At 37.3% G+C, this 21,776-nt stretch overlaps 1 protein-coding gene across 2 annotated transcripts in view; it reads right to left on the bottom strand.

Moving 5' to 3' along the window:
• LOC126203589 (odorant-binding protein 59a) overlaps positions 1-21,391 on the bottom strand; it is a 259,433-nt gene extending 238,042 nt beyond the window's left edge. Inside the window, exon 1 of one of the 2 annotated variants that reach the window (XM_049937950.1) lies at positions 21,127-21,391. The gene's annotated coding sequence lies outside the window, so the exon portion shown is untranslated. Of the gene's footprint in view, positions 1-5,647; positions 5,673-21,126 lie in introns of those variants that run through there. The other variant, XM_049937951.1, reaches the window with a different exon arrangement.
• Positions 21,392-21,776: the final 385 nt, after the last annotated feature.

The raw sequence follows: 21,776 nt of genomic DNA, 5'->3' as shown, positions 1-21,776 counted from the left end.
GATAGTTATCCCCACACACTGACTACACTGAACAGAAACACTTCTATTACACAACAATTAATATCAAGATATAATATTCAAGATGATTTTTACTACAAATTGCCTCTGCTGCTGCACTCATGAGCTGATTACTTCAGATGTTAATTGTCCTTCACATCTGCTGACACTTTTCATTTTCTGTTTATCTTACCTCTTTGTTTGACAGAAATTCTTTAACCATGGTACCACTTTACTTTCTTCCATCCTCCTACTCCCTTACTTATCACTAACACAACACAATATATATAGATTGGAGAAGCCTTTTCTAACATATTCCTAAACTAAAGTATCCTGCTGTACAAAATCACATGAAAGTAGAAGATAGAATGTTTCTGATTCATTTATAAAGTACAGACAGGATAGGAGAAGAATTTGAGTGCATCAAGAAACATGAAAAATGAGACAGACAGCTGGGGTAAGCATTATTGCCATGTAATGAATCCAGCACAGAATGTTGAACCCTTACTTGTTTGTAGGTCTTACTTCTGGTTCAATGTACATTATAGTAAGTTCCTCCTCTCCTTTTAGGGGATAAACTTTACTCACTAGAATTAGAATTTACACTTGTTTTACTACTGTCATTTACGTTACCCTTACCTTTGATTACAGCACATTTATATACATGTGGTTTTTCATCACCACCTGCTCTAGTGTGAGCCAGAACTGGAGCATTATCTAGTTTAAATGGTTTGATCCAGAATTATAATCATCTCCTCCATTTCTTTTACTTGAGTTTAAAGTCAGTACTGCCATTTGACTGTTGTTTATTTACAGTCTTACATTTACATTCACACAATCATGATTTCGGCTTCCAAGTGCCATTATCAAGTGTTTTACGTGCTATAAATTGCCTAAGATGGCATTTTGCCATATTAATAATTTATAACACTTAAAACACTTGATAATGGCACTTTGAACCCGACATCATGATTGTGTAAGTGTAAATGTAACACTGTAAATAAACAACATTCTAATGGTGGTAGTGACTTTAAAGAAATAAATTATGACTGTGGCCCTGCATTACAAAAAAATCTTTTACTTGAATTTTTTCTACCATTTCAGTGGGCATTCTGGCTGTCCTCCACCCAACCATCCCTTGAGTTTCTACTATAATTAATTCTGTTTGTCATATTAGCCTGAAATTCTCCCCCTGACTGATTATTGTCATCAAAATTCCTCCTACAATCTTCCACTGAGGGCTTCACCCTCTCCTCTTTATCAAAATAATTTAAAAAATCACTAATATTACCCCTAGGGGCAGGTACAAGCAATTCTCTAACTTTCTGAGGCAACTTAGATTCTAAAACCACAATTATTGACTCACTGCCTAGTTCTTTCCCAAATATTTCAGTTTATTTGTGGTGGCTGCACCATTCAAATGTGTGAAGGCACTGAACTACAGCACAGCTGACACAAGTAAGTGACGTCCGGCATTCACGAATGCACCTATACTGTTACACTGAATTTTGGTAACAGTGCGTCGTGCACTGGACCGCACGGGACAAAGCAGGCGGACAGTGCTAACTGGTCAACGTGACGCAACACATGTCTCCAATTTCTCCCACCACTGAGCACGTACATCAAGTTAACGTGACTCACCCGCAAACGCATACTCGCAGTCTTAAATGCAGTCGCCCCTCTCCCGATGTGCACCCTTCTGTTAGAAGTGCCTTTCTCCCTTGCACAGACATCAGGACGCCTCCGGTCATGCCAGGAGCTGAACATCCAGTGACGCGGCTTTTGTCTTGCTCGGTCCATATGGTTGCGCCATGGCTCATCACTGGAATGTGTACCCTCCAGGGTCAGTAATTGAGCCGCACCACCAGTGCAACGCGCCAGTATGGACGGGCATTAGCAATGACTTGTATTTGTAACTTAGTGTAAGACTTGTGGAGAATAAATGTGTCACAATCAGAATTGCTCTAGTCTTTTCTGTTACCAAGCCTCCTCTGAACATAGTGCTTGGGCATGGCAATAAAGCCAGTTCACTGCACATTAATGACTGTAAGCGGTGATACCACACGTCCCCACTTCATGTTTATCCAAAGATGACAGAAAACTTTCACAGTACCCTTCCTACAGTCAAATCTCTCCCCTGCCCAGAATTCACTCAAAATTCTCATCTGTTTCTCTTTGGACCAATATTCATCTAAAAATGCTTTCTCAAAGCTATGCCACAATGTACAGTTATCATCTACCTGAGCTGCCCATCCATAAGCGTCCCCTTTCAAAAGACCTCTCACAAATTACATTTTCTCCTTGCCATTCCACATTTCAGGCAAATCATTAAATTCCCTAATGAAATCCCCATTTGGTTCAAAATTATTAAATTTCTGACAGCTAATAAATGAAGGACTGTTTGGGACACTACATACTCTATGCTTTAGATTTTGTACCTCTTCTATCTTTTTCTTTTGAATCTACATTTTTATTTACTTTTACCAGTTTTTCCTCTAACACTACTGCACACTTGGTTTCTACCACCATTTCAAAATCATTTTTAGCCTTATTGATTTGGTTCTCAAGTTTAACCCTATTTTCAGCACAGAATTTCCCGACCACTTTGACTTCATCTTTACACTGTTTTGCAGAAGCCTCCACCCTCCTTCTATAGTCATCACAAAGTTTCTTTCTCTCTTCTGCACATTTACTGCTCATTAATGTTAATTTATCATTAGTATTTTGCTTTACTTTCTTTATCTCTTCATCACAATCTTTAACTACTGCCTCAACCTTCTTATTTAATTCTGAAAGATTAGAGCTGACTACCTTAATCTCCTTTTTAATTTCTTTCTTCAGTTCATCCTTTAAGCTAACAATGTCAGTTCTAATGCTATCAGTTTTCTATTCCACCCCACTAATGTCTTCTTTCTTACTACTAATGTCTTCTTTCATATGCATACTACTCAAACTACTCGTAATTTGCATTAACATCATTTCCACTTTTCCGTCCACCATAAACTTTTGCCCTTGCTGATTTTCGCTACTAGGTTCCTCCTCCTTAACCTTAACAATTTCGTCCACTTCAGTACTGTTTTCATCCATTTTGCTCACATTACCATACAATGTAGAAGACTTTTTTATCGTCTCATTTACAATAGGACATTCATTCCCATCATTTGAAGTTACATACATGTCTCATTTATAACCATTATCATGTACAGAACTAGTCCCTTGTTGCCTATGCTCTCCAATCACACTGTCTTGTTTATTAAGGACTTTTTCTATGAAATTATCTTATTCTTATTCACTGCCTCCTGCTGCTGCTGCTGCAGTTGTCATCTCAACTCGTCATCTGCAGAGCTGCTGCATGTTGTAATTTTCTTGGTGAGGTGTCTTGTTTATCCCAGTCGGCTGTGCTGATTGGCTGCTCCTCTACCTCAATGTCTGCTTCCATAGAACCCACTTACTGATTGGTCATGAAACCCAGGCACTGATTGGCTGTTGCACCACTGCACTGTAAACTGCTCTTGAGTTCCCTGTTAAGAGTTTGTGTGTGAGTCCTAGTTTATTGCACCCACATACAATATTCCTCACACGGGGCACCATAAGTGGTGTCTGCCTTCTTTATTTCCTCATTGATTATCATCAGTGTCGATGTACTGCTTTGCTATATTGGCTGAAAAATGTTCAATGTTAAATTATGTAGCTGACAGGTGCACATTTATCTATCACAGTTCTTTATTTTCAGTGTTCACAATCCCCCCCAAATATATACAGTTAACATGGCCACTGCACTATTGTTTAACTTTCGATAGGCCTCATTAATAGTTTGCAGGCATACATCGGCATACTGCTACAATAGTTTCCCATTGAACATCTATGAACAGTGAAAACCTAACCACACAGTTCTTGTGGAATAATACAGTATGTTTTGAACAGACACATCATTGTTTTAACACATGGCCTTTTCATCTTACACTTGTTTCATGGTTAAGTTGATGAATTGTTGTTGATCTAACCAATATGAGTTTCTCATCTGAAAATCAGCCATGGACTGACTGTCTTGGGGCCAAAAATAGCGCCTATATATCATGACAATAATAGGCACTGAAACCATACATTGTTCAATGTTTAAGTTACAGAAATTACAACTGAAACATACCTCATTCAATTACCTGAACACATAGAAATATACTTTCTTTTTGTCAGTTTCTTCAAATACAGCATTTAAGCCGAATTATTTTTTTAAATCATGAAGTTAACGGATATAGTAATGCAAACAATACTTTTGATAAAACTGGACATTACTTTAGAATGAATTATGAACATATACAAAGGGCTAGCTTTGCTAACATGTTTTCGAATAGAGCCAAATAAATACTTAAATAATGCCAGTGTTTCGTCTTCCAAATGTTTATAAGTAGTACAGAATTTCTATATGTTCATAATTCAACAATAGAATTTAAGTTAAGAAACAATTACTGATTTCACTCTATAACAAAAGATACTAACTAGTAACAGCCTAAATAAATTAGAAAATCAATTACATACACATAACTAAGCACAAAATTAGATCTGGTACTATATTATTTAAAACTGAGGGCCAAACTTTCTCTTTTTATGAAAATTCAGATTACGCTCACATATGTTAATGATAAATTAGTCACAAATGAGAAAATGAATTTTAAGGAGGCAGATGGCAAAAGAAGAGGGGAAGTGAAAACATCCCCGATTGCTTCATCACAAAATGAGAGTGAGATTTTCCTTAAGACAATTATAACTGGTGATGAGACATGGGTCTATGCCTATGATGTAGAGAACAAGGTTCTATCTTCACAATGGGTTGGGAATGGTTGTGCAAGACAAAAAAAAGCTTGTCAGGCGAGGTCAAATGTCAAACCCATGCTGATAGTTTTCTTTGACTTTGTAGGGCTAGTTCATCATCTGACAAACTGTTAATCAATGTCTCTATCAGGACATGTCGTTACACCTGTGAGAAGGAAATGGTCTGAAACATGGAAAACAATCATGTATTTTGCATCATGATAACCCATCCGCACATTCATACCTGTTGGTGTAGGACTATTGCAAAAATTATACTCTCCAGACCTGGCCCCTGCAGACTTTTTTTAATTTCCAAAGTTGAACACCCTGTTGAAAGGTCAAAGACTTGCAACAATAGATGAATTAAAAGAAAATTCACAAATGGCACTTCATGCAATCCAGCAAGGGACATGGCAAGATTGCTTCTGGAAGGGGAAATGGTGTTGGGAGTGCTGTATGAATTGTGGAGGAGAGAATTTCAAAGGAGACCATGCACAATAAATAAAAGGTACAGTAGAAAAATTTTGTGGGCATGGTTCCAGAATTTTTTGAGCGGATACCATACACAAACACACCTCATGCACACATGACCACCATCTCCCATAACCCTACCCAGATGCATTCTGGTCTGAGCTGCCAGGGTTGCAGCCATATCTGCATGAAGTGTGCTTTCTTGTGTGAATGAATGTGTGTGTGTGTATATGTGCATGTGTGTGTGTTTCTCTTTCTTTTTCTGACAATGGCTGAGGCCAGAAACTAATGTGTAAGTGTATTTTAATTGTGCCTGTCTGCAACTTAACATGTCATCCTTACAGTAAGCAACAATCTCTCTTTTCCTTACCTTGTTCAATATATACTTCCATTGTTATTGTATGACCTAGTTTGTTTGCTGGATATGTAACCACAATGGTATGAAGCTTTTGACATGGTTACACAGTTATATACGTTGCTCTGTTGTGATTGTATACAAACAGTGCTGACAACATAACACTGCAACTACAAAATACTTTTGTGAGCCACTGTACTCATTTATGCAAAGAATATTTGCATTGAATTACACTGACAGCAGTAATAGTCAAACAGATATTATAATATGTAAGTGGAAACCCGAAATTTATTTGAATTTAACGAGTATTTACTGGAGCTCTCTTATGTGATAATTTCACAGGGTGTAGTGAATGTCAAATTTTTATGTTGTTGATGACAAGTATTTAAATACCTTCTTTGCAACTAAAGAATGTGTATAACATATAAAACCTATAGCCCAAAAAACTAAATACAAAACAGGACAACACTGAGAGAGTTACATAACTACCAAACTGTTCCATAATACAAGGTCACAAAAATGAGAACCTGACATATTACAAAGTACAGAAGGTAAAAAATTAAATAGAAAACGACATATAAATCAGAAAATCAAATATAAGCATGACAACACTGAAAGATTTATGTATGTGACTTGAATACACAACTTGAGGCTCAATTTATATGATAATATATCTTACCATTTTTTTAAGTTTTAAGGCTGTTCCTTGTTGTGTTTCATAAACTACTCCAAACTCTAAAATGACATGGCTAAAAGAAATTGCCTCAGAAGATCTCTAAATGTAGTTTTGTTGTGTATTTCGCATTTAATTTCTGAAGAGAGAGCATGAAATACCTTTATACCATAATATTATACACCCTTCTGCTCTACTTTCAAATTCCTCCATTTACTGTGGAAATCATGCTTCCTCCTTGTATTGCATGGGTGGTATTCACAGTTACTTTTGTATAAATCAGTGTCTTTACTTATGAAATGTATATGTAAATATAGGTATTGAAAAGTAGTTGCAAGGACTTCCAGTTTCCAGAATAAGCTTCTGCAACTTGTAACGGAACATATTAAAGGCTTTACTTTAATGAAGTATGCGATCCCTTCCAAATTCAACCAGTTTAATGAGTATTTATGATTATAGAAAAGTTATTGTGTATGTTAACAATGATTGCATAACATGTCTCCATAAACAGTCAACCCATTAAATTATAAGGAATAACTGACCCACACAAAAGTTAATATCACTTGATCACTGATACAGCAAATGTCATCATGTAAAAACACTAAGTTCATCTTAAATAATTAATATGAAGTACGAAAAATAGTGGTCAACATAGGTATTTTGGAACTCCTTAAATAAAAATCACCCAGTGAAACCTATTTGTTCACTAGGAGCGTTTTCACTCAGTATTCACGTAATCAATCCTATTTTAGACGAAAACCAATGTAATTCTTAATAATTCATGTTACTTACTTATTTATGCAAATTAGAGAAGTCAATTGACAAACTTCTAAAAAAAGACCTTTTTGTAACAAAGAATTATTCTGTCAAGTCAACAAATCTGTCTGCCAGTTTAATAACATGTTAAATTATGTCACTCGATGCAAATTAATAACTTTTCTGCACAAATTGACTGGAATTCGTCAGTAGGAAAAGGGAGAGAAGGAAACATAGTAGGTGAATATGGATTGGGGGGAAGGAATGAAAGAGGAAGCCGCCTTGTAGAATTTTGCACAGAGCATAACTTAATCATAGCTAACACTTGGTTCAAGAATCATGAAAGGAGGCTGTATACATGGAAGAAGCCAGGAGATAATGACAGGTTTCAGATAGATTATATAATGGTAAGACAGAGATTTAGGAACCAGGTTTTAAATTGTAAGACATTTCCAGGGGCAGATGTGGATTCTGACCACAATCTACTGGTTATGAACTGCAGATTGAAACTGAAGAAACTGCAAAAAGGTGGGAATTTAAGGAGATGGGACCTGGATAAACTGAAAGAACCAGAGGTTGTAGAGAGTTTCAGGGAGAGCATAAGGGAACAATTGACAGGAATGAGGGAAAGAAATACAGTAGAAGAAGAATGGGTAGCTCTGAGGGATGAAGTGGTGAAGGCAGCAGACGATCAAGTAGGTAAAAAGACGAGGGCTAATAGAAATCCTTGGGTAACAGAAGAAATATTGAATTTAATTGATGAAAGGAGAAAATATAAAAATGCAGTAAATGAAGCAGGCAAAAATGAATACAAACGTCTCAAAAATGAAATCGACAGGAAGTGCAAAATGGCTAAGCAGGGGTGGCTAGAGGACAAATGTAAGGATGTAGAGGCTTGTCTCACTAGGGGTAAGATAGATACTGCCTACAGGAAAATTAAAGAGACCTTTGGAGAGAAGAGAACCACTTGTATGAGTATCAAGAGCTCAGATGGAAACCCAGTTCTAAGCAAAGAAGGGAAGGCAGAAAGGTGGAAGGAGTATATAGAGGGTTTATACAAGGGAGATGTACTTGAGGACAATATTATGGAAATGGAAGAGGATGTAGATGAAGACGAAATGGGAGATAAGATACTGCGTGAAGAGTTTGACAGAGCACTGAAAGACCTGAGTCGAAACAAGGCCCCGGGAGTAGACAACATTCCACTAGAACTACTGATGGCCTTGGGAGAGCCAGTCATGACAAAACTCTACCATCTGGTGAGCACGATGTATGAGACAGGCGAAATACCCTCAGACTTCAAGAAGAATATAATAATTCCAATCCCAAAGAAAACAGGTGTTGACAGATGTGAAAATTACCGAACTATCAGTTTAATAAGTCACAGCTGTAAAATACTAACGCGAATTCTTTACAGACGAATGGAAAAACTGGTAGAAGCCGACCTCGGGGAAGATCAGTTTGGATTCCGTAGAAATGTTGGAACACGTGAGGCAATACTGACCTTACGACTTATCTTGGAAGAAAGATTAAGAAAAGGCAAACCTACGTTTCTAGCATTTGTAGACTTAGAGAAAGCTTTTGACAATGTTGACTGGAATACTCTCTTTCAAATTCTGAAGGTGGCAGGGGTAAAATACAGGGAGCGAAAGGCTATTTACAATTTGTACAGAAACCAGATGGCAGTTATAAGAGTCGAGGGGCATGAAAGGGAAGCAGTGGTTGGGAAAGGAGTGAGACAGGGTTGTAGCCTCTCCCCGATGTTATTCAATCTGTATATTGAGCAAGCAGTAACGGAAACAAAAGAAAAATTCGGAGTAGGTATTAAAATTCATGGAGAAGAAGTAAAAACTTTGAGGTTCGCCGATGACATTGTAATTCTGTCAGAGACAGCAAAGGACTTGGAAGAGCAGTTGAACGGAATGGACAGTGTCTTGAAAGGAGGATATAAGATGAACATCAACAAAAGCAAAACGAGGATAATGGAATGTAGTCAAATTAAGTCGGGTGATGCTGAAGGAATTAGATTAGGAAATGAGACACTTAAAGTAGTAAAGGAGTTTTGCTATTTAGGGAGTAAAATAACCGATGATGGTCGAAGTAGAGAGGATATAAAATGTAGACTGGCAATGGCAAGGAAAGCGTTTCTCAAGAAGAGAAATTTGTTAACATCGAGTATAGATTTAGGTGTCAGGAAGTCGTTTCTGAAAGTATTTGTATGGAGTATAGCCATGTATGGAAGTGAGACATGGACGATAACTAGTTTGGACAAGAAGAGAATAGAAGCTTTCGAAATGTGGTGCTACAGAAGAATGCTGAAGATAAGGTGGGTAGATCACGTAACTAATGAGGAGGTATTGAATAGGATTGGGGAGAAGAGAAGTTTGTGGCACAACTTGACTAGAAGAAGGGATCGGTTGGTAGGACATGTTTTGAGGCATCAAGGGATCACAAATTTAGCATTGGAGGGCAGCGTGGAGGGTAAAAATCGTAGAGGGAGACCAAGAGATCAATACACTAAGCAGATTCAGAAGGATGTAGGTTGCAGTAGGTACTGGGAGATGAAGAAGCTTGCACAGGATAGAGTAGCATGGAGAGCTGCATCAAACCAGTCTCAGGACTGAAGACCACAACAACTGCACAAATTATGATAACAGATGTACATGTGACTTATAAACTATATCTCTTTTTAGTAGTTCTTTGACAATGTTATAAATACAGGCAGTCGGAGGCAGTCAGGGGCAGTCGGAATGTCACTTTGGTGAAGTGTGTTTCTGTGTTATTGTTTGGGATGGAAAAACAATGCAAAGAACATGTAAAGGAAGCACTACTTTGTGTTGTGTTATGGTCTTTGGTGGACGGTGGATTTAAGATGGCCACCAAAGTAATAAATATTTGATGTTTACATATGTGTTGGTTTCGTTTGTTCTTTATCATCAAAAGCACATGAAAAACACGGGACCTCATGTTTTTACCCTAGACAACCAGATTTAGAGCCAGCATCAGCATCGAGACACAGCAGCGATCCAGCAAGCAGCAGCGATTACTACAATGCATTTTAATGGCGCCAACCTAACATCAAGTGCTAACAAGCTCCGTAAATGGGAGTGAAATAGTGCGATTACAGCAATTAGCAATATCAACGACTAGGCGACCATTTACAAAAGTGGGGGCTCGTCCGGGATCTTTAAGTGCATCGATGATAATAGTGCAGCGATAAATTTCGTAAGTGCTTAGCATTCCAAAAAAGTTTATTTGTGCAGTGTGGCAACAGTGAAAATATGTCAAAGTGAAAAGAAAGAAAAAACGTGTGAATGTGGTACTACGAAAAACTATCATCACACCGCTCGGAAGATTAACGTCTGGATTATGTCAATGGAATTCGTCAATCAAGACTTCAGCTTCTATAAAACCGAATAGACGTGAAGAAAGCCAACAAGAACACCGATCACGACATCATAGCATAGCTACATAAAGCAAGGTATTTTGTTGTTGTTGTCATTTACAAAAGTTAATAGTGAACATGTCTCTACCTGAGAGTGATGATATAGTAGGAAATGTAAAAATTGAACCAGGGGATGGTGAACAATTAAACTTAACAGAGTGGCTAGCAGGGTTTGCAACTCAAATAAGCTCGCAACTTAAACAATCAAGTGAAGAAAACACAGATAGACTGGATAAGTTAAGTTTGGATTTTAAACAATCAAGTGAAGAAAACACAGATAGACTGGATAAGTTAAGTTTGGATTTTAAACAATCAAGTGAAGAAGTAAGTTTGAAACTTAAAGAAAACACAGATAGACTGGATAAGTTAAGTTTGGATTTTGATCTATTAAGTACTCATCTCAATGAGAAGTGTGAGGAAATTAAAACTACCCTCAGTAAGAACACTAGCGAACAGTTGATACACTTCAGAAAAGAATTTCAAGTTAAAGTTGAAAGTTTAAATGAAAACATACAAGCGAACACAGACAGCATTGCTGTCATCTACAACAGAGTAGATACTGAAACTAAAAGATTAGATCAGAGAATAGACAAAACATCAGAAAACCTTAAACAGGAATACAACCTGTACACCACTAATGTAGATACAAAAGTAGAAAATATACACACTAAATATACACAATTGGAGGACGCATTGATGTCCAAACAAACGATTTACAATCAAAATACAATGTATGGACACATCCAAGTGAAATGCTTTCCTGGTGAAAATCTGCACCCTATTGACTTTATTCACCAATGTAAAGATATGTTTGTTGTAGGAATGTCAGATAACATAAAAAATTAAGTTAGTTAAACGGTTTCTAGAAGGGGAGGCCCTATCCTGGGCAAATGAGAATAATGATTCTTGGAATACTTTTGAAGAGTTTGAAGCTAAATTTGTTTGTAAATTTTGGTCACAGTCCATACAAGCCAGATTAAAGTCAGAATTTCTAAATGGACCAGTGTATAGAGGGAAAGTAGGGGGAATGCAAAAATTTTGCAGAGATCAGTTGAAAAAACTTGCTCATTTGAATAACTCTTTTGATATTATGACACAAATTGATGTTTTAAAAAGAAGATTACCAGAGAGACTGCAATGGGAATTGGTCCATGGACCAGACGATTCAATGGAAGAGTTCCTGAAATTTGTAGATAGATTGGATAGGGCATTGGAAAGAGAGAATAACCAAAGTTTTGGCTCTGGCAACAACCAGTATGGGGGGTGGAACAGGAATGTAAATAGAGATTATTATGGGAGGAGAGACTTTGAAAATTTTGGAAATAATGCTCCAAATAGGGGAGATAGGAGATATGAAAATGATTTCAGAAACAATACACAGGAGGGAGGATGGAGGAGAGATAACAGGAATGATAGAAATAGGTATTGGGGAAGAGAACAAGATAGAAGGGGGTTTGTTGAAACTAGTGAACAAAACGACAACTACAAACGGACAGACCGAGGAAACCAGCCGGGAAACGGTGGACAGTCCCACTAGATGTCCGTAGTTTTGGGGCTAGACAATATTATGACAGGACAACACATAACCGAAAATGGAAAAGGAGAGGATACAATGTAAAGAGTAAATACCATGAAAATACTGATGTTGTTAGAATGAATAAATTAGAATTTAATAAAAGATTTTGGGATACTATGAGTAAAAGTGATACAGTTAATAAAAACTGTGTTCAAGCACAGGCAGTTAGTGAAAGTGCAGAAGTTGAAGATATTGCAGAGTTCCATAGTTGGGCTGAAAAAGATACTGGTGTCAATAACAAGTCAGACACACCACAAGTAGAATCTATTTTGGGGGGTTTATTTGATAAGAAGGGGGATGACGAAGTGTTTAATGGAGCCAAAGACTCAATTGCTGAGATTCAGATACATAGGGGGGAAACTGAAGATGGGGTTGTTGTGGAGGAGGAGGAAGAAGTAATAGAGGGACATTTAAATAATGATCCTAAATCAAGTGATGTTATTGATGAGAGTGTCGAGGAAGAAATAAAAGTATTTGTAGAATTGAAAAGTGATGATGAGATAAAGGTAAGTGATGTGACAAACATGGGTAATAATGAGGTTAATTTAAGTGAAATGCAGACTAGGGAATGTGTATCTGAGGACAAGCTATTGCCTATTGGGAACTATGAAACACTAATCTATGAGAATGGTAATAATAATAATATTAAAGAAAATATAAAGGGATGGAATGTAAATGTGTGTTTTCAAGAAAAAGGGGAAAAGTTTTTAGAAGTTTTGTGGAACAACTATGGAAACTGTATAAACAAAGATGCCTTTTGGAAAGAATTAGCAAAGGTAAGTGCAACCTTGTATCCTACATGGTGGACAAGAATCCGTAGTGGACTTTATAAAAAATGGGGTGAAAACAGTAGTTTGTTAAGTGACAACACAGTGTTAAGAGGAACAGATGAAAACAAAGGTTTATGTTTAAATGTCAATGCTTTGCAAACAGAGAGGGATGTGTCTAAGTGTAGGAAAGAGACATTAAACTTAGGAACTACAGAAATTGAAAATGATCTATTGTTTGAAAATACTGAAATAGGCAAAGATGTTGAGCTAGGTTGTCCTTATGTTAAAGTAAACATTGACAAGTGGGAAGGAAGAGTGTTAGTAGACACAGGAAGTCCTGTTTCTGCCATCACTTCTAGACTTAGAGATAAGCTCAGAAATTCTCAACATTTTCCTGAGATGCCAGTTGTTGGATTAAAAGTGAAAGGAGCTACAGGCAGATTCAGCAAGGTAGTTAAGAAACAAGTGTTACTTACTTTTAAAATCGATAACCTAAATCTTGAACATGGATGCTTAGTAGTAGATGACTTGAATGAAAATTTCATTTTAGGTATGGATTGGATATTAAAAGTGAATGCAGAGTTTAATTTTACAGCAAAACAAATGTGTATTATAGAACCTGTTACACAACAAAGCTGTGTAGTGAATTTGTTAATTTTAAACTGTGGTGACAGCTGTAACCACATTCAATCAGTGTATCATGAAAATGAGGATGTTTATTACCTGGATGAGAACTTAGAGGAAGATGCAGAGGATCAAGAGTTTGAGAAGTTAGTAGAGAAAAAACTGGGGGAAGCTGAAAGCCTAAATATTACACAGAAGGAAAAATTAAAAGAGTTATTATGGGACTTCCAAGATGTGTTTGATGATAGACCTGGTAGAGTGAAATATTATCAATGTAAATTACAGTTAAAACCGCATGAGCCTTTCTTTATAAAACCATATGGAATACCATTTGCAAAAAGAGACGCTGTGGAAAAAGAAATACAAAAAATGGAAAATTGGGAAGTTATAGAAAGAAGTTGCAGTGCCTACAACAACCCGTTGGTCATTGTAAAAAAGGGAGACAATAGCGTTAGGATTGTATTAGACTCCAGACATCTGAACAAGTATCTCATCAGAGAGAACGACCACCCAGAAAGTGTAGATGAGCTGTTAGGTAAATTTGAGTGTGTCAAACATATGACAAGCCTAGATCTCACCGCTGGTTTTCATCAAGTTGAGCTTAGTCCTGATTCGAGAAAATATACAGCCTTTTTATATAATGGTAAATGTTATCAGTATACAGTCGTACCATTTGGTCTCAATGTATCAGTTACGGAATTCATCAGAGCATTAGATTTTGTACTTGGTCATGAAACTAGTTCAAAATTAACCATTTATGTAGATGACATTTTAATCACTGGCAAAACTTGGGAAGAACACCTTGAACTGTTAAGGGAGGTATTTATGAAACTCAGAAAGGGAAGAATGACATTAAAATTAGAAAAATGTAAATTTGGGCTAGAGGAGTTAAAATTTTTGGGACACATAATTACAGAACAAGGGATTTTGCCAGACAAAGACAAAATAAAAGCCATAGAAAATTTTCCAACACCTAGAAACAAGAAACAACTCAAATAATTTTTTGGCTTCACAGGATTTTACAGAAAGTTCATCAGTAATCAAGCATTAAATGCAGTTTGTTTGTATAACTTACTTAAGAAAAATGTAGTGTGGGATTGGACACCAGAATGTGAAGATGCTTTTAACAAAATCAAAACGCAACTATGTAACAGCCAACTTCTACATAGACCAGACATGTCAAGTCCCTTCTGGCTAGCTACTGACAGCAGCGATGCAGGGTTAGGAGTACATTTATTTCAAGAAAAGGAAGTAAATGGAAAAATGGAACACCGAACAATCACATTTGCCAGCAGAATTCTTCAAAAACATGAAAAACACTACACAGTGACAGAAAAGGAATTACTAGCTATACATTGGGGTTTTACAAAATTTAGAAATTACCTCTTGGGACATAAAGTAATAGTACAGACAGACCACAAAGCATTAAGCTATCTCCAAGAGTGCAGGTTATACCATAACAGACTCACCAGATGGACCATGTTTCTCCAGCAGTTTGATTACGAAGTGAGGTACATTCAGGGAAAACAAAATGTGGTAGCAGACACTTTATCAAGACTACCTTTGGGAAGTGACTTGGAAGGAAGTAGTGGGGAGGATGAGAGAATTTTCAAAATTATGTATCTAAAGGGCATTAAAGAGGAAAAGGAAATACAAAAAATCTGTAACGACATTAGGAGGTTTCAGAACCACGATGAAAACTGGAAACTAGTCAAAAGTTACATAGGAAAAACTGGGGGAGAAAAGGTAGAAGCATATTATAAAGTACACAAGGGGATACTATTCAGAAGACCTAAACCGGATTTAGACTATTGGAAACTGTGTTGGCCTGAGCAACAAATAGATACGCTCATTACTTATGTACATGAAAGCTTTGGCCACTGTGGCACCATTAAGTGTATTCAGAAAATACAGGAGAATATTTATTTTTACAACATTAGCAGAAGAGTAAAGAAAAAGTTATCAACATGTGACAGATGTCAGAGGGTAAAAGTGACTAACCAAACAACCAGGGGAATAATGCAGAACATATTACCCACTAATAAACTCGATCTCGTTGCAACTGACATCTATGGACCGTTACCCAAGACAAGGGGGGGTTACAGTTATATTTATGTCATGGTAGACATCTTCTCCAAATTTATAAAGCTTTATCCCTTAAGGAAAGCTACCAGCAAACAGATAGTTTCAAAAATTACAAGTAATTATTTCAACACTGTGGGAAAACCTAAGGCAATACTTTCAGACAATGGGTCTCAGTTCACCTCTAAATACTGGAAAACTTTTATTGAAGACACGGGAATTAAACACATTTTAATATCTGCTTAGCACCCGTCAAGCAACCCGGCTGAGAGATACATGAGAGAAATTGGAAGACTGTGCAGAACCTACTGTAGCCAGAACCACACTAATTGGTTAGAGTACATAAATAGTTTTGAAGAAATAATGAACAGCTTACAGCACTCTTCCACTGGATTTTCCCCACACGAAATAATGTACAACCAATACCCCGCTAGTTTCTTCACTGAAAACATAAGAGTATCCACCTTGCAAAATTATGTCACCCAAAGAAAGAGAAGACTGTGTACGGGAAACCATGAAAAAACAAGGGGAATTGAGAAAAAGGCGACATGCAGCCAAGGGAAAAGCTACACAGTTCAAACCAGGGGACCTTGTACTCGTCAAGACACAAGAGAAATCAAAATTATTGTCAGCCGAACTTAAAAAGTTTTTTGATATTTACATTGGTCCATTTGAAATAAAAGAAAGCCCACATCCTAATGCGTATAGACTTATCTTTCCCAGATCAAGAAGGTTATTTGGATTAAGAAACATCACTGAATTGAAACCATATAAACATGATTAAGCACATTTCCCTGTTTGAATACAGTTACTTACCCAGTTTCCATAAAGCATGTTATCAGCAAAGTTTTTACTGGGTGTGTCAAATAGCAACTACCACGCATGCTACAGACCATGGAAAAGTTCCAGATCTCTGAGAGAATGTTTTTATATTTTTATTGTCATTATTGAATATTAAATTTTGAGACATCTTCTTTACTTGCAACGGGCAAGAAGGTGACAAACATTTATTACGTTCTTTTTGTATTGTTGAATATGGGACATACTTGCACCAAATAAAAGACAATGTAAAAAAAAAATTGTTGTGCAAGACTCATCATTTTGTTACTATTCTTTTCTTAGGCATAAGATTTGTGTACAATTTTCTACAGCTAATCAGATGTTCAGCAAGTTTGATGTTTGTGTTATGTTGTGACCAATTTAAGTGTCCAATTTTAGTATTAATATGTTATTGTACCCCCCATGAACCATGGACCTTGCCGTTGGTGGGGAGGCTTGCGTGCCTCAGCGATACAGATGGCCGTACCGTAGGTGCAACCACAACGGAGGGGTATCTGTTGAGAGGCCAGACAAACATGTGGTTCCTGAAGAGGGGCAGCAGCCTTTTCAGTAGTCGCAGGGGCAACAGTCTGGATGATTGACTGATCTGGCCTTGTAACGTTAACCAAAACGGCCTTGCTGTGCTGGTACTGCGAACGGCTGAAAGCAAGGGGAAACTACAGCCGTAATTTTTCCCGAGGACATGCAGCTCTACTGTATAATTAAATGATGATGGCGTCCTCTTGGGTAAAATATTCCGGAGGTAAAATAGTCCCCCATTCGGATCTCCGGGCGGGGACTACTCAAGAGGACGTCGTTATCAGGAGAAAGAAAACTGGCGTTCTACGGATCGGAGCGTGGAATGTCAGATCACTTAATCGGGCAGGTAGGTTAGAAAATTTAAAAAGGGAAATGGATAGGTTAAAGTTAGATATAGTGGGAATTAGTGAAGTTCGGTGGCAGGAGGAACAAGACTTTTGGTCAGGTGATTACAGGGTTATAAATACAAAATCAAATAGGGGTAATGCAGGAGTAGGTTTAATAATGAATAAAAAAATAGGAGTGCGGGTTAGCTACTACAAACAGCATAGTGAACGCATTATTGTGGCCAAGATAGACACAAAGCCCATGCCTACTACAGTAGTACAAGTTTATATGCCAACTAGCTCTGCAGATGATGAAGAAATAGATGAAATGTATGACGAGATAAAAGAAACTATTCAGGTAGTGAAGGGAGACGAAAATTTAATAGTCATGGGTGACTGGAATTCGTCAGTAGGAAAAGGGAGAGAAGGAAACATAGTAGGTGAATATGGATTGGGGGGAAGGAATGAAAGAGGAAGCCGCCTTGTAGAATTTTGCACAGAGCATAACTTAATCATAGCTAACACTTGGTTCAAGAATCATGAAAGGAGGCTGTATACATGGAAGAAGCCAGGAGATACTGACAGGTTTCAGATAGATTATATAATGGTAAGACAGAGATTTAGGAACCAGGTTTTAAATTGTAAGACATTTCCAGGGGCAGATGTGGATTCTGACCACAATCTATTGGTTATGAACTGCAGATTGAAACTGAAGAAACTGCAAAAAGGTGGGAATTTAAGGAGATGGGACCTGGATAAACTGAAAGAACCAGAGGTTGTAGAGAGTTTCAGGGAGAGCATAAGGGAACAATTGACAGGAATGGGGGAAAGAAATACAGTAGAAGAAGAATGGGTAGCTCTGAGGGATGAAGTAGTGAAGGCAGCAGACGATCAAGTAGGTAAAAAGACGAGGGCTAATAGAAATCCTTGGGTAACAGAAGAAATATTGAATTTAATTGATGAAAGGAGAAAATATAAAAATGCAGTAAATGAAGCAGGCAAAAAGGAATACAAACGTCTCAAAAATGAGATCGACAGGAAGTGCAAAATGGCTAAGCAGGGATGGCTAGAGGACAAATGTAAGGATGTAGAGGCTTGTCTCACTAGGGGTAAGATAGATACTGCCTACAGGAAAATTAAAGTGACCTTTGGAGAGAAGAGAACCACTTGTATGAATATCAAGAGCTCAGATGGCAACCCAGTTCTAAGCAAAGAAGGGAAGGCAGAAAGGTGGAAGGAGTATATAGAGGGTTTATACAAGGGCGATGTACTTGAGGACAATATTATGGAAATGGAAGAGGATGTAGATGAAGACGAAATGGGAGATAAGATACTGCGTGAAGAGTTTGACAGAGCACTGAAAGACCTGAGTCGAAACAAGGCCCCGGGAGTAGACAACATTCCACTAGAACTACTGATGGCCTCGGGAGAGCCAGTCATGACAAAACTCTACCATCTGGTGAGCACGATGTATGAGACAGGCGAAATACCCTCAGACTTCAAGAAGAATATAATAATTCCAATCCCAAAGAAAACAGGTGTTGACAGATGTGAAAATTACCGAACTATCAGTTTAATAAGTCACAGCTGTAAAATACTAACGCGAATTCTTTACAGACGAATGGAAAAACTGGTAGAAGCTGACCTCGGGGAAGATCAGTTTGGATTCCGTAGGAATGTTGGAACACGTGAGGCAATACTGACCTTACGACTTATCTTGGAAGAAAGATTAAGAAAAGGCAAACCTACGTTTCTAGCATTTGTAGACTTAGAGAAAGCTTTTGACAATGTTGACTGGAATACTCTCTTTCAAATTCTGAAGGTGGCAGGGGTAAAATACAGGGAGCGAAAGGCTATTTACAATTTGTACAGAAACCAGATGGCAGTTATAAGAGTCGAGGGGCATGAAAGGGAAGCAGTGGTTGGGAAAGGAGTGAGACAGGGTTGTAGCCTCTCCCCGATGTTATTCAATCTGTATATTGAGCAAGCAGTAAAGGAAACAAAAGAAAAATTCGGAGTAGGTATTAAAATTCATGGAGAAGAAGTAAAAACTTTGAGGTTCGCCGATGACATTGTAATTCTGTCAGAGACAGCAAAGGACTTGGAAGAGCAGTTGAACGGAATGGACAGTGTCTTGAAAGGAGGATATAAGATGAACATCAACAAAAGCAAAACGAGGATAATGGAATGTAGTCAAATTAAGTCGGGTGATGCTGAAGGAATTAGATTAGGAAATGAGACACTTAAAGTAGTAAAGGAGTTTTGCTATTTAGGGAGTAAAATAACCGATGATGGTCGAAGTAGAGAGGATATAAAATGTAGACTGGCAATGGCAAGGAAAGCGTTTCTCAAGAAGAGAAATTTGTTAACATCGAGTATAGATTTAGGTGTCAGGAAGTCGTTTCTGAAAGTATTTGTATGGAGTGTAGCCATGTATGGAAGTGAGACACGGACGATAACTAGTTTGGACAAGAAGAGAATAGAAGCTTTCGAAATGTGGTGCTACAGAAGAATGCTGAAGATAAGGTGGGTAGATCACGTAACTAATGAGGAGGTATTGAATAGGATTGGAGAGAAGAGAAGTTTGTGGCACAACTTGACTAGAAGAAGGGATCGGTTGGTAGGACATGTTTTGAGGCATCAAGGGATCACAAATTTAGCATTGGAGGGCAGCGTGGAGGGTAAAAATCGTAGAGGGAGACCAAGAGATCATTACACTAAGCAGATTCAGAAGGATGTAGGTTGCGGTAGGTACTGGGAGATGAAGAAGCTTGCACAGGATAGAGTAGCATGGAGAGCTGCATCAAACCAGTCTCAGGACTGAAGACCACAACAACAACATGTTATTGTACTGTCTTGACTATGTGTCTCAATGGGAGACAAGTTTTTTAAATATTTCCTTTTTTTTCTCAAATGCATTCATACATGTGACTTCTCTAGTGTTTGTGTTTATATATCATGTCCATACTTATAATTATGTTCTTTGTTTTCATTTCCTTTATGTGGCTCAAAAAGAGCAGACAGTTGCAATATTTTCCTATGGGCATCTGACCTGTCCATCTATGTAATATATTTATGTTCCTTCTATTATCTTGATTATTCTGTGACTCAATGAGAGCTGACATTGAAAAAATTTACATATATTTTTTATATATCTTAAAATCGCATGTTATACATTTATGTCTGGTTTTGTTCATTTTCCATGTGGCTCACTGGGAGCAAAGATTAACAATTTTTTTTACTTTCATATATTACTAAATATTTTTATTATGCTGTCATACTGAGAGCCATAACACAAAGTCCATTTGAAACAACACAACTAAAATATTTGCAGGAAAAAGTCATTTTGAAACGGTGTAACGGTTGTTGTATAAATACACATTATGCATAGAAAATGACACATTTGTCCTAGTCGGCTAATATCATTAACATTCTGTAAATGATATTACCCGAGGGGGGTATTGTAACGGAACATATTAAAGGCTTTACTTTAATGAAGTATGCAATCCCTTCCAAATTCAACCAGTTTAATGAGTATTTATGATTATAGAAAAGTTATTGTGTATGTTAACAATGATTGCATAACATGTCTCCATAAACAGTCAACCCATTAAATTATAAGGAATAACTGACCCACACAAAAGTTAATATCACTTGATCACTGATACAGCAAATGTCATCATGTAAAAACAATAAGTTCATCTTAAATAATTAATATGAAGTACGAAAAATAGTGGCCAACATAGGTATTTTGGAACTCCTTAAATAAAAATCACCCAGTGAAACCTATTTGTTCACTAGGAGCGTTTTCACTCAGTATTCACGTAATCAATCCTATTTTAGACGAAAACCAATGTAATTCTTAATAATTCATGTTACTTACTTATTTATGCAAATTAGAGAAGTCAATTGACAAACTTCTAAAAAACGACCATTTTGTAACAAAGAATTATTCTGTCAAGTCAACAAATCTGTCTGTCATTTTAATAACATGTTAAATTATGTCACTCGATGCAAATTAATAACTTTTCTGCACAAATTATGATAACAGATGTACATGTGACGTATAAACTATATCTCTTTTTAGCAGTTCTTTGACAATGTTATAAATACAGGCAGTCGCAGGCGGAGGATGCTAAGTTCACCGGACTCGGATACGATGTGACGTCATTATGACGTATACACGCTACATCGAAAACGATGGAAACCGTATATCGACTATTCGACCTTTGTGAACTTTCGAGAGATTGTGACAGGGTAGCGCTGTGCTCTGCGCCATTCGTTTAAATCGTGTACTGTACTGTGTTTGTGTCCTGTGCGTTGTTTTTCGTTTGCTCGTCTCTAATTATGTGTTCAGCATTCGAGAGACTAATGAGAGGAAACCTTACCACCATGGAATGCTTTGGCACTATCATACCACCATGAAATGCTTTGACACTGCATTCAATCATTTCATACATCAAGCAGTACTAGACACTAACCTTTGGCTAAGATTACATTGAGAAATCCACTTCTCCTCGTATTTCATCTCCG

Source organism: Schistocerca nitens, chromosome 9 (assembly GCF_023898315.1).
Source record: "Schistocerca nitens isolate TAMUIC-IGC-003100 chromosome 9, iqSchNite1.1, whole genome shotgun sequence".
NCBI classification, from domain to species: Eukaryota; Metazoa; Arthropoda; class Insecta; order Orthoptera; family Acrididae; genus Schistocerca; species Schistocerca nitens.
Note: the sequence above shows the minus strand (reverse complement) of the source record. Positions and strands in the feature narration are given on the sequence as shown.